General features: G+C 39.0%; 1 protein-coding gene across 4 annotated transcripts in view; it reads right to left on the minus strand.

The window, feature by feature from the left end:
- The window catches only part of PDS5B (PDS5 cohesin associated factor B), a 195,472-nt gene extending 181,795 nt beyond the window's left edge, over window positions 1–13,677 (minus strand). Inside the window, exon 1 of one of the 4 annotated variants that reach the window (XM_027590032.2) lies at window positions 13,553–13,677. The gene's annotated coding sequence lies outside the window, so the exon portion shown is untranslated. The remainder of the gene's footprint in view (window positions 1–13,552) is intronic. The other 3 variants (XM_027590030.2, XM_027590034.2, XM_027590033.2) reach the window with 3 other exon arrangements.
- Between the last annotated feature and the right edge of the window lie 502 nt (window positions 13,678–14,179).

Raw genomic sequence — 14,179 nt, forward strand, 5'->3', positions numbered from 1 at the left:
TGAAATGGACAAAAAAAAATCTCCTGTAGACATACAGATCAGGGTTCAGCAAACTACAAGGTAGATCCATGGCCCTCTTCCTGCCTTTATAAAGTTTTATTAGAACACTGCCATGCCCATTCATTTACATATTGCCATGACTGCTTCTGCACTACAATGAGAATAGCTACAACAAAGGCTATAATCCACAAAACCTAAGGTATTTTCTATATAGCCCTACAGAAAAAGTTTTCTGATCCTGATACAGATGATTTGAAAAACACTATTAACCAGCTTGACCCAGTTGTATCACAGACCATATACCGCACCAAAAAATAAGTCTCAAATTTCAAGACAGAAATCTTAGAGTATGTTTTCCGACCACAACAAAACTATATTAACAATCAACTATAATAAGCTAGCTATGAAAACTCAAAACACCTGGAAATTAAGCAACACACTTCTAAATAATCCATGAGTCAAAGAAATCACAAAAAAACAGAAATTTTTAATAATGAAAATAAAATATATAAACATCTGATTTGTAGTTAAGCAATGCTTAGAGAAAAATCATAGCTTTAAGTGCTTATATTTAAAAAGTCTTAAATTTAAATATCTAAATTCCCACACTAAGAAACTAGAAACTAGAAAAAAAGTTAAACCAACAGAAAAAAAGAGTAAAGGAATTATCAAGATAAAACCAGAAGCCAATTAATATAAATTGCTGAAACCAAAAACTGTGGTGAGAAAAAAGAAATAAAATTGCTACAACCTAGTAAGAATGACCCAGAAAAGTAGTAAAATACAAACTATCAACATGAGGAATAAAAGAGCAATCACTACAGATCCTATGGGTATTAAAAGGATCAAAAGGACCCAATGGAAAATTATCAATTTTATGCCAAGAGATTTGATGACCTAAAACAACTGCTTGAAAAACACAAGATAAAATAGAAAATCTGTATAACCATATATTTGCTGAGAAACAAAATATGTTATCAAAATCCTTCCCCCACACAAACACCAAAAAACCCTCCATGCTTAGATGGTTAACATTAAAGATATACAAATCTTATATAAACTACTTCTGAACACAGAAGAGGAAATCCTTCCTTAACAGTTTTAAAAGGCTAGCACAACCATGCTTCCAGAAAGCATTATAAACCATACTTCTCAAGGAACTGGTACAAAAATGCTGATACCCTAGCTACTACTATAGCACATTAATGACAGTAAACAGTCTTTCGACTCTGACCCAGGAGCCTCATGTCCTTTTCTATCAGCATCCATGAAACTGAAGTAAGCTAACTTGTTAGCTTACAAGTAGGGTACAATCTCAGATCCTTCACAATCTTGACAATGGGTCTCTCTACATTATGGTATCTGGTTTCTTCTACAGTGAGTGATGAGAGAGAAAGAAAAAGACCAGTAACAAGCCACCGTGTCTGTTTTAACCTAAAATTAAAAGTGATATACCATCACTTTTACCATATTCTATTGGTCACACAGACCAATCCTAATAAAATGTGCAAGGTAGCTATGAAAAGGACACGGAGACAAATGGGAACCATGTTACAGGCTACCACATTGAATACTGCTACAGGTCATTTTTCCCTATATGTCTCTACAGAGCAACACAATCCTAATCAAAATCCCAAAAGCCTTTTTTAATAGAAATTGACAAACTGATTTTAAAATTTATATGGAAACAAAAGAATCAGATTGGTCAAACAATGTTGGAGGATTTACACTATTTGATTCCAAAACTTACGGTAACAGAGACAGTATGACACTGGCATAGAAGAAACAAATAGATAAATGAAACAGAATTGAGTCCAGAAATAAATCTATACAAGTAAGTTCAAAGGATTCTGAACAAAGACACAAAGGCTATTCACTGCAGGAAATGAAAGAGTTTTTTTTTTTTTCAAACAATGATGTTGGAATTGGATAAATGTACTTTTAAAAATGAACCTTGACCCCCTACTTCACATTATACATAATAATCAATTCAAGATGGATCAGAGCCCTACACGTAAAAGTTAAGACTATGAAACTTCTAAAAGAAAGCACAGAAAATTATTTTCATGACTTTTGGATAGGCAAAGGCTTCTTACAACTCAAAAAGCACAATCTATTAAAGAAAAAAATTGATTAATTTCATCAAAATACACTATTAAGGAAAAGACAAACCTGCAAACTGAGAGAAAATATTCAATACACTCATCTGATAAACTTGTATCCAAACTGTATTAAGAATTCTTATACATCAATAATAAAAAGGTATCCAATTTTTTAATGTGCAGAAAACTTGGAAGAGGCATTTACAAAAGAAAATACACTATCAGTAACTATATGAAAAATTGCTCAACATCATTACCCATCAAGGAAATCCAAAATAAAACCACACTAAGAAATCATTTCATACCAATTAAAATGGCTAAAATTAAAAAATCTGATTATCCAAATGCTGACAAAATGTACAGCAACTAGAATTTTCATATATGTGGGAGTATAAAATGGAAAATCACTTTGAAAAACTATGTGGGAGTTTCTTATATAGTTAAACACACATCTGCCTATAACCTCACAATTCCATTCCTAGATATTTACTCAAGAGAAATGAAAATAACTGTTCGCAAGAAGATCCATTATAGGCCTTATTCTTAACAGTAAAAAAACTGGAAACAACACAAATGTCCATCAACATTAGAAAAGATAAACTTTGGTATATTCATCCAGTGAAATTCAACTCAGCAATAAAAAGAAAAAGTGATACATTCAACTTCATGAATAAATCTGGATATATATGTTAAGTCAAAGAAGCTAAATGCAAAAAAGCACACACTGTATAAAGACAGAACAAAACTAATCTATGCTGTTAGAAATCAGAGTGCTTGGGGGAGAGGGAAATGAATTGAAAAGGCAACCAAGGAACCTTCTTGGGTTGACAAAATTGCTCAGTATCATCTTTTGGGTATTGATTACATGGATATAATCGTCACACCTCATCAGAGTGAGCACAAAATATTTGTACATTTTACTGTATTTAGTTTACATCTTGATATAAATAAATCAAATACAAATAAATTTTAAAAAAGAATTTGTGAGTTCATTGTATTATTTTTCCATTTTTCCCCTCAGTCTTGGGTTGTCCAGATGTATGTTTAGTGTATATATATATACATTTATGTGTATTCAGTAAATATTTATCATCTCCTATGTGCTAAACACTATGCTAGGTTCCAAAATAACAAAGTTCATGCCCTCAAAGGTTAACCAAGAAACACACACTTAAATAAAACACATTAAAATGAGGGTTTCCATTATAGAGATACACAGAGGATCTTGTGAAAAGCAGAAAAAAGCACCACATATTGCCCAAAAGAAGAGTCAGGTATCAGAAAAGCCTTTCTATTAGGTGGGGGATGAAAAGCAGGAGTCTGGACATGTGGACAAGCAGGAATGGACCATTAAAGCAGAGAATTACTGCATACAAAGACACAGCGACAAAGGGTCTAATACAATGGGAAGCTCTGAGCAGTTCAGTGTTTTGGGAGTTTAGAGAGTCCAAGAGAAAGTGACAGGAAATGCCGGCAAGGTAGGGAGGTAGGTACGAAACCAATGGTAAGATATTTAGATTACAGAGACCACGAAGAGCCACTGAATAGTTTTAAGCAAGGAAATGGCACATTCAAATTTGTGATTATAAATGTCACTCCACTAAGAGTATAAGAGATAGCCTAGAAGAGAATGAAGGTGGAAGCAGAGAGACAGAAGGCAATGCAGGCAAACAAGCAAGTCATGGTTACTTTTAGTAAACCAACCAATGGCGCATGGACTGAAGAGAAATTTAAGAAATGGACAGAAAAATGGGCAAAGATTAATGCCAGACAGTTCACAGAAAAAAAAATAAGATGGCTCTTAACCATATGAAAAGACACTCAGCTTTACATGTAAGAGAAACATTAATTAAAACTACAATGAGATACCATTTTTCACCTATCATATTGGCAAGAATCCAAAGTTTGATTATATACTGTGTTGGCAAGAGTATAAGGGAACAAGTATTCTCACATACACATTGTTACTACCTCTATGAAACACAACTTAACAGTATCTATCAAAATTATACCTGTTAGATTCTTTGACCCAGCAATTTCACTTCTAAGAATTTATCCTACAGACACACCTGCATATGTACAAAAATGATATATGTACAATGTTGCTCAATGCAGAAGTTTTGTAACAGTAAAACCTGGAAACAATCTAGCTTATAAAGCCCATCAGTGGGCTTCATAAGAAAAAACTTTATTCTGCCTTCTTTTAAATTACTGTACAATGATAACTCGTATTTTAAACTACCAGTTAAACTGTGGTTCATAAGAAAAATGAACACTCTGCAGTTGTCAAGTGGGATAGAAGTAGAGAGAGAGAGTGAGTGAGCACTAGCACTTTATACACTAGTAAGTTAAGATCTCCAGTGTATATTGTTAAGTGAAAAAAGTAAAAGGCAAAACAGTTTCCAACACTGATGTAAAACATCTGGGGGGGGGCGGGACAGAGGGGAGGGAGTACTGAGAGAAGGGATAAACCTATTTGCATATGGCTGTACTTTTTAAATCCCCAAAAGGATATATAAGAAATCAATAACATTAGTAAACTTGGGATAGGAATTTGGGAACTCAGCAGATGGAAAAGAATCTGGGAACTCTTTGGCAGATGGGAAGAGGTATGGATGAGAAACTTCTGATTGTGTATCTTTTTTCCTCTTTTTGCTGTTTCACTTTTGAAGTATGAATGTGCATACAGTATTTATTAAAAAAAAAAACTCTGAAAATGCTGTATCAGAAAAAACGGGATTTGGTAACTCATTTGATAGGAGAAGTAAAGAAGAAGGAGATATCAAGAAGACTCCCACGTTTCTGAATTGATAACAAATCTAGTCAACTCTTACAACTTATTAAAAAAAAAGATATCTGTGTTATTAACCAACACAGGATGTTAAAGGGTAGAGGAAGGCAGCTCAGTTTTTAACATGTTGTACTGGAGGTATTGTGTCCCATATGATACTACACTAGAAAGGGACGACAGGAAATTTAGGAGAGAGGTCAGGGATACCAGTTGTTAGAAGCCTTGGAGAAGAAAACATTTATATCAGCCTAACTTATCTAGGCATTATTTATTCTATAAACCCAATTAAACCAAAAAATAAACTAAAAATGCAATTAATTCAAAGACACACCATAAGGCCACACACACATATCGTTTTCTCACAGACATCAAGCTCTCATTAAAATCTGATTTAATAATCTAGATAATTTCCCAAATTCACAACAGATTAGAAACATCAAAAAAAGACCAGGGGTGTAGCTACCAGAGGCAATCATTTGGCAGCAGCATGAGGCAGCAAAAAATGATGATGATGATGATGATGATGATGATAACACCAATACCTCAAAAAGTACAGCATTCTTCAGGTGTTCTTAATAGAGTCAAAATCTATTTTACCATCTAAGACTTGGCCAAAATAGTCCCTCTTTCAAGAAGTTTTTCATGGTTCCCTTGCTCTCAGCCTAACATGATTACTCAATCTCCTTTTATCTAATTCCTTTTAAAGAATTTATTTGAGAGAGAGAGAGTGTGTGAGAGAGAGAGAGATATCACAAGCAGGTGGGGAAGGGTAGAGGGAGAAGCAGACTGTTTTTAAATGTGAAATATCCAAATTTAAATGTGAGAAATTCCAAATTTTCAGATATTTTGTTTATACCTTTCTGAAAAAACTTTATTCTTCCTTGTCGTAAATTATTTTATAATTATAACTGGCATTTTATACTACCAGTCTTTCTTCCTACTTGAATATACATCTCATAATTGACAAAATATCTTTCCTCTTATTTCTGAGCACAAATTTCTTGAATATAGCATGTAAATATCCATTTAACAAACAATGATCCATCTTTGCCCTCTCTAAAGTGATGTGCATGGACTTTTGCAACAAATGCAGTATTCCTGCATCAACTTTTAAGTTTTTTGTTGAGTTTTTTTACCAACTTGGTACCAGAGTAAGCATTTGGTCTGGCTTATCCCAAAAAAAACAATGAGATAAGCGGTGATAGGAAGTGACAGCTATCTCCTTTATGGGAGATAAAAAAAATGTTCTAAAATCAGATTATGGTGATGGTTGCATAAACCTGTGAATGTACTAGAACACTGTACACTTTGACAGAGAGAGAGCGAGCATGTGCGCACGCGCCCGTGCAAGCACAAGCAGGGAAGAGGGAGAAGGCTCCCCAATGAGCAGGGCCCCAGTGTGGGGCTCGATCCCAGGACCCTGGGATCACATGACCTGAGCTGAAGGCAGATGCTTAACCGACTACCCAGGCACCCCAACTGTACACTTCAATGAGTGAATTGTATTACATGTGAATTATAGCTGAATTAAGCTGTTTTTAAATGTGAGATTTCTGCTATTATCCCCATTTTACAAATTAAGAAACCGAGGCTTAGAAAAATTAGGTAATTTGCCCATGGTGACAGAGCTAACTAGTGATGGAAACAGAGTAAAAACCTAAGCAGTCTTCACTCTAAGTCTATATACTCAATCAAGCTCTTTTGCCTTCCTTAGAAAGGGCTTCACTCATCAAGCATTACCTCAAATGCCTACATATGCTCCTACCGCTGCTCAAGTCAGAAACGTCTTGACCCGGGGCGCCTGGGTGGCTCAGTTGTTAAGCGTCTGCCTTCCGCTCAGGTCATGATCCCAGGCTGCTGGGATCGAGCCCCGCGGAGCAGGAAGCCTGCTTCTCCCTCTCCCACTCCCCCTGCTTGTGTTCCCTCTCTTGCGGTCTCTCTGTGTCAAATTAAAAAAAAAAAAAGTTTAAAAAAAAATGCCTTTACCCAATTAGGTTACATCATAAAGGTAAGGGAGAAGGTCAAAAGCTAAAAAGAAAGCTACCAAAGAGACCAAGAAAATAAAAAGGTATTCAAGACTTATATTTCAAAGCTTGCCATTTTGAGCATAAGACTACATGAAATACACATGAAATAGCTTGACTGCTACTATCAAAGTTGGTAGGCAGGCCTAATTTGGCTGAGCTGGGGTGAATTACAGTCTTCCTGGACTAGTTCTACCTAGACCAGGGTTTCTCAACCTTGGCACTATTGACATATTGGGCCAAAAATTATTGTGGAGGGCTGCCTCCACACAATATAGGATGTTTAGCAACATTCCTGACCTCCACCTGCTAGATGCCAGTAGCACCACTGTCCCCACTCCCCCCCCACTTATGACATCCAAAATGTCCCTAGACATTGCCAAATAATGTCCTGGTGTGAGGTTGGGGGGGGTGTCTCAAACCCCTACATTTGAGAACCACTGGCCACGACTCGAGGTAATGATGAAAAAGGGTGAGCTATCTGATGTTAACTAGTGTATACGATAACTGGAGACAGACAAGAGCTTTTATTTTTTTTTACAGCTTTACTGAGGTATCTTTGACATACAAAAATTATATGTATTTAAAGTATATAACCTAATATTTTGATACTATACATATGCACTGTGAAAAGATCGCCAGTCAAGTTAATTAACATCACCTCTACATAGTTAACACTTGTGGGGGGGGGGGGCGAGGGAGGGGATCCAGGTGATGGGCAAGAGCCCTTTAAACCAATCACCTCCCAAGGCTACAAGGAAAAATTTCAGTTCATTAAAAAAAAAAAAAAAATGAAGCTGTAGTTGAGGGTAGTATGTAAGGATTAAACAGGAACAAAACCCATATAGTCATGTCAACATCCCCAGATTTCAATACAGTTCAGCTTCTGACACTCTAGCAGAATATCAACTATAGAGAGGTACTGCTAAAGATCAGAAAATAGATGTAAAGGATGTTAGAAATAACATCCTCTCTCTTTGATTGGTTTGAAGCAAAATCAGTTTTCCTTATAATTAAAACTAAGTGTCCCTCATCTCTGGAGGAACTACTGAAATAACAAGGTCAAGGCTGCCATCCCAGCCAGGGAAGAGGAGCAAACCAAATGACAGGATAAATAAAAATGAAATGACAGTTGAGAGTGGGAAGGGGGAGTAGTGAGACAAGAGAAGCAGACAGTAGAAGACAGAGCTGACCCTATACAAAATTTATTTGCCCTCACTCTCAAATCTCCCTTCCTGCCTTTATATATCTTTTTAACACCAAGTTAAGGGCTATCAATACCCACAATGTTGCCCTTGGTAGTTCAAAGTCTAGGACTGTAGTCTCTCCATTCAAAGCAATGCATCCCTCAAGGTGTCACAGTCTCTAAAATATTCTCTTTAAAAGCTGCACCCTTCTCAGTTCATTTCAGATGGAGGAAGCGGGAGGAGGAGTCAAGTAAATTAAGCCACTTAATCTAAAGTATATGCTACAAGTAACCTCTGCCCAATAATTGTACAAAAAAAGAGTTTACCCTTACTCATAATCAAAGAAATGCAAACCCAAAACAAGATAAAAATTTCACCTATCAAATTGGCAAAAAGCATAACGTTTAATAAAGTCCAATGTTAGTGAACATGTAACATGCATATTCATATACCACTGGTTAGTGTAAATTGTTACAACCTAAATATCACTCAAAAGGAGTCAGAACAAAAAAATTATTATACATCCATATAATAAAATATTCTAATCATTTTAATTATGTTAATCTGTATGTGCCGATATGAAAACAGCTCTGTAACATTAATTAGGCAAAAAGTAAACTGCAGTTTAAAAAAGGTAAACAATATAATACTATTTGTATAAATTTTTTGAAAAGTAAACTTTCTGGAAACTGTTAACAGTGGATTACCTTTGGGAGGAACAGGAAAAATAACTCTTATTTTTACTTTTCTGTACCATCAGAAGGTTTTTTATCATATACATGTGCAACTTTTTTTTTAAAGATTATATATTTACTTGAGAGAGAGAGAAGGAAAAAAAAAATGAGTGGGGGAGGGGAAAAAGGAGAGGGAGAAGCAGGCTCCCTGCCCAGCAAGGAGCCCAATGCGGGGCTCAATCCCAGGACCCCAGGATCATGACCTGAGCAGAACCACTTAACCAACTAAACCACCCAGGCACCCCTACATGTACAACTTTTAACTTAAAACATACAAACTCCTCTAATCCCTACAACCTTAACCACTACTCTCACCATCAACTGTCCACACACTCCCCCTCCCTCATCTCAATATCTAAAGGCTGACTAAAATTGCCTGATGCCAATTTCGGCTAGTAGAGGATTTATCTTGGATCTGTATCTGGGATTTTTCTTTAAAATCGCTTCACTCTAAAATCACCTGAGATGAAAAATGAGAAAAAGAATCCCTACACTGCCCAGGGAACCTTAAACTCTCGTTTCCTATCAGGCCCCTAACAACCTCTCCTAGAAAGACAATGCTTATGGTTATAATATCCTCTCCTCCTATCACAGTTTTATATCTAGTTTTGGCTAATTTCACTCTCCCACATAAAGAAGAACAATCTCAATTATTACTTAAGAGGACGCAGACCCTTGCAGAATCACTTAACAGCAGGGATCTTACTGTCTGGTTTTCTCAACTCTCACCACCTTGGTGCAGGTGGCCAACCACTACTCTAAACTTCTATAGGGCAAAATCTCAGTCCTTTTTATTGCATCATCTCTGGTACTAGATGTATATGCAAGCTTAATATTTGCTCATTTTACCTAAATCAGGTTAGAGCATTCTGTGTCGAAGGGAGAGGCAGGTTAGAGGAGTACTTCCAGGTCATGGCCCTTTAAAGATGCTTCCTGCTTTAATCAGTCTTCCTCCAATCCCCTTAGCCACTTTTAAGTTTTACAACTAAGCCAAGTACTTCTAATTACTGCTTCTTATTAATTTCTAATCATTAGAACACAGTAATTCTTATGGATTTTTTAGATATCTTAGATTAATGGCTTTAAGATTTAAACAACTAAATTTTGCTCATTTGAGTTTAATCTTCATAATTTTCTCACTGTGCATGATCACCCCTGCCAACTAAAACAATTACAGTCTCAAAGCAGCAAACTTACCCTATTTTTGAACTAATTAGTGAGAAAAAGCTAAAAATCTTTTCCACGTATTGGGGAAAATGGTTATAATCAGGTTGATAACATTATAATGTGAGGAACAGCTGACTTCTACACACAAAGGAGTCAGAACTGCAAACCATTTGGCAGCTTCTTAAATACGCTTAAAAAGTAAATACATTCTCAGAGAAATTACTGGGCTTATTTTTAAACTAAGTATTTTTGGAATTTTTAACATTTCCAAACAGGAATACTCAAACTAAACACAATTTTCTCCAAATATGTATTTGAATTGGAAGTGACAAATGACTTATACAGCAAACTGAGTTTAAAAGTGGGAAAAAAAAATACACACTCATACACACACATACATCTTATAACAAAGTAAAGTTTAATACTAACCTCAAAATTACTCTGGCTTACAAGTTTCGGGAAAAATAAATAAATGCCATGTCGAGTAACACTGCACAATGAAAGATCAAGCAGCTCCAGAAGAGAAAGACATGCAAGAGGTTATCTTCTAAGACAACTTAAGGGGACTGAATTCTGGATAAAAATTATTAAAACCAGACTCTGAAACAGATGGTTAACCTCGAAACTTTATTTCTTGACTGAATGAATGAAAAGAAGAGGAGCGAAAGTAATAAAGGATAATATGCTATCTGGTAGTAATTTTAAATATTACTTAAGTCCTGAATTAAACAATACAGACAATATAGAAGATTCTAAGCTTCCACAAGAAACTGAGTTACCCCAATTCCACCATATGAAGAGGACTGTGACTTTGAATAAATCAATTAAATTACAACCTGAACCTAATTTCTCATGCACATGGTGAGTTGATGACCATCTTTAAGTTTCCTTATAGCTAACACTGACAAAGGAAACATCAATTTATTCTTTTCTAACTTATTTACAGTACTTGTCATCCAAGCCAAATCACAGTTGAGTTCTGTTAATTGTAGACACACATGATCAAAACAAAAGTAGCAATGAGGAAGCCAAAGGACAATCCTAATTCATGAGCGAAAAGCAGGGGAGAAAAAAAAAACACTTCCCAAAATAGTCCCCTCCTCACTAAGTTTTGGGTATATTCTATCATTTCATTCTTCATCAGGGTCCGGTCTAAACAGGGTATCACTTTAATTTAGGCTTAACAAATTATTGATAAAGCCAAGTCCTCAAAATGTTATTCTTTGATCCGTTAAAACTGCAGAACAATTTTTAAATAAATTTAAAAATAAAGCAACTTTTATCCAACAGCCAACTCAGACTACCTGTCAAATAAGCTTAGTAACATTACATGACATCTCGTGACAAGAATCACTATCCTCACATTATCTCCTGTAATTCCTGGAAAAAGTGAGGGGAAAGACAGACATAACTCGACAGGATTAAAAGCAACAGTAAGAAAACAAAAGCTGCTGCGAAAAAAAAGCTAATACAAGGAGAATCAATTTCAAAAAAAAAAGAGAAAATAAGAAAGGGCACAAAAGTTCTTAAAAAAAAAAAAAAGACCAATTCAAACTTTACTTGTCAATTAAAATATTCACACCTTGAAGTAACACCCACCCGGAAAAATAATTTTTTTAAGCCGTTAAAAAAAAAAAAAGGCACTACTTCAGCTCTTCGGTAATCAAAGAATGTCTAAAGTGCACCTTTTCTATATGTATTTGTAAATTTATTTCCAGAGAGTAATGTTCTGATTGAAGACGTGTTTTTTACAGTTAAGTTTTTGAGAATAAATCTATGTTAACATAAGACGTCCTACGTTGAAACTTTTCACCTACATACTTACCACTATAAATTTCAATTAGGTTTTCTGCTATCACCAAGTGATACAAGATTAATTGTTCCACAAACTGACCTGCATACACCATGGGAACGCTCATCTTACTGTCCCTAAAAATGCTAACATCTCTGACAAATGTACTACATAATTAGTGTCCTTTTAGCCTTTATTTTGCTTAATACCACACTTTTGTATTTTTAACTGTTTTACTTAAGTACTACTACATAAGCTAATACAGAAAATGCTCTATCTTGGAACTTTACATGTGTTAGCTGAGAACAACGACTGTATACCCATTCAAGTTTTAAATAACTGTAATTTATTTACAGCTCACCTTATAATCACACTTGAACTTTTAAAGTTCATTAGGAAGACAGTAGAAGACTCCCAACTCACTGGAGTCCGCTGACCAGCCTTCGAAATTAAAGGCTGTATCCAAAGTCTCCGGAACTCTTTAATAAAGGTAGGGTCGTTCAGGATAGCACTGCCCATCCAACATTTCATAATAAATGTATAAAAAGAGAGTTCATAGCATATTCTTCAAAGCAAAATAAAGGGTTCCCTTTTATTGGGTTAGTGAGGATTCTTAAAACATGTGTTGAGAGAGTAGGGAACTGCTCTTTCAAACCCTTCCCTGAGTTTACACGCTCTCCGGGAAGGTAAGCAGTAACATGGCAAGTCTGAAAGGCGAGGCGCTGCATTTCAGGGTTCAGATTCATTCCCTCAAATAACTGTACCTCTGCTTGGCGTAGCTTGAACGTATGTACCAAAAATCAACAGCAGCAGCAACATACAAGGTTTTCCTTCTGACCAAAAACTTTTCAAGTGTCACTAAGATAACTGGTGCAAAAATGTCAACTATTTACAACTGCACACCATTTTCATTGTCATTCCAATTCCGAGGCTTCCTAAAGGAAAGCCAGAGCCCAGTCGTCGCCCGGGAGGAGTCCCTTCAGCCAGTGCTGAGCTCTTCCTCCACTAGGTCCTCAGGTTACCCCAGCACCAGCTCCGAGCCCGCGGTTAGCGCGCTTTATCTCCGGCGACTGGCAAGTAACAGTGTAAAAATGTCACTCTAGCAGCCCGTTTCCTCGCCCGGAGCAAAGGCTGGGCGGCGCGGGCGAGGTGCGCGGGGACCTGGCGGAGGAGCGAGGGCGCCCGAGGCCCGCACGCCGCCCGGGGTGCAGCCCCGACCCGCGCTCCCCACCCCTCGCCCGGAAGGGGGAAAACCCGCCAGCGGGAGGATTCAACAGGAGCACCGCGCCGCCCGCCTGCCGCCCGGGAAACAGCCGCCGGCCGGCCGGGACGCGGGGGGAGGGGCGGCGGCGGGGCGCGGGCGGCCGGGCTGCGGGGCGCGGACCCCCGCCCGCGCGCAAGGTCACCGCCCGCCGCCGCCGCGGGCGCCCCGGCTGGGGCCAGGGCGGCAAGTTTAATTTCCCGAGGCTGCGACTGAGCCCGCGGCGTGGAGGGAGCGCGCCGGCCGCGGGGCCCTCCCCACCCCCACCGCGCAGCCCGGCCCACGCCCCCGGCCCGCGCCCCACTACTTTCCGCCCGGGCCGCCGCCAGGCAGCCGGCGGCTGCAGCCCCCAATGCCGGGAGGCGAGTCTCGGCTGGCAGGCGGGCGGCGCTTCAGCCCCGCCACAGACACAGCCGCGGTGGCGGGCGCTGAAAAATGGAGCACGGCGACCAGAGAAGAGACATTTTCTTTCCGTTAACTGAATTGTTTCCTACCTCCGGGTGCCCGACTCGCTACTCCTCTCACTCCGCTGCTCTCCGGGATCCGCCGCCGCCGCTGCATCCAATCGCCTCCTCCCCCCCCTCCCCTTCCGCAGCCAGCCCGGCCGTTCCTCCTCCTCTCCGCTTCAAAATGGCGCCAAGCGCTCTTCGGCGGCTGCTCCAATCGAACCGCCGCGGACAGCACCCGGGGGCAGGCAGTGCGCGGCGTGGGTGCGCAGCGCCCCCTGCCGACCAGACAGCCGCGGGCGCGCGCCCGCCGGCCCGCTGGGCTCGCCCCGCCCTGTCCCCGCCCCGTCTCCGCGCGCGCGCCCAATTCCGCCCCGCCCCATCGCGCGCGCACGCAGCCACACCGGCACGCCGCCGCTGTGGCCGTGGTGGCAGCGAGACTCGCAGCTGTCAATGCTTTCTCTGCCTCTGCGGCTTCCTCGACTTTTGCCGAAATCACATAAATTGTTACCTATCTCTAACTTTGGAGATAGAAGTTGGGTATTTTTTAAGACACTGAAACTGAATACTGATGTCGTGCCATGTAAATGAAATTGGTATTAACTACTTTGCATTTTATTTGGTAACTCTTACCTAGTCATCTCAAAATACCATAAAAATAGTTTTTTCTACGCT

Source organism: Zalophus californianus, chromosome 3 (assembly GCF_009762305.2).
Source record: "Zalophus californianus isolate mZalCal1 chromosome 3, mZalCal1.pri.v2, whole genome shotgun sequence".
Lineage (NCBI taxonomy): Eukaryota > Metazoa > Chordata > Mammalia > Carnivora > Otariidae > Zalophus > Zalophus californianus.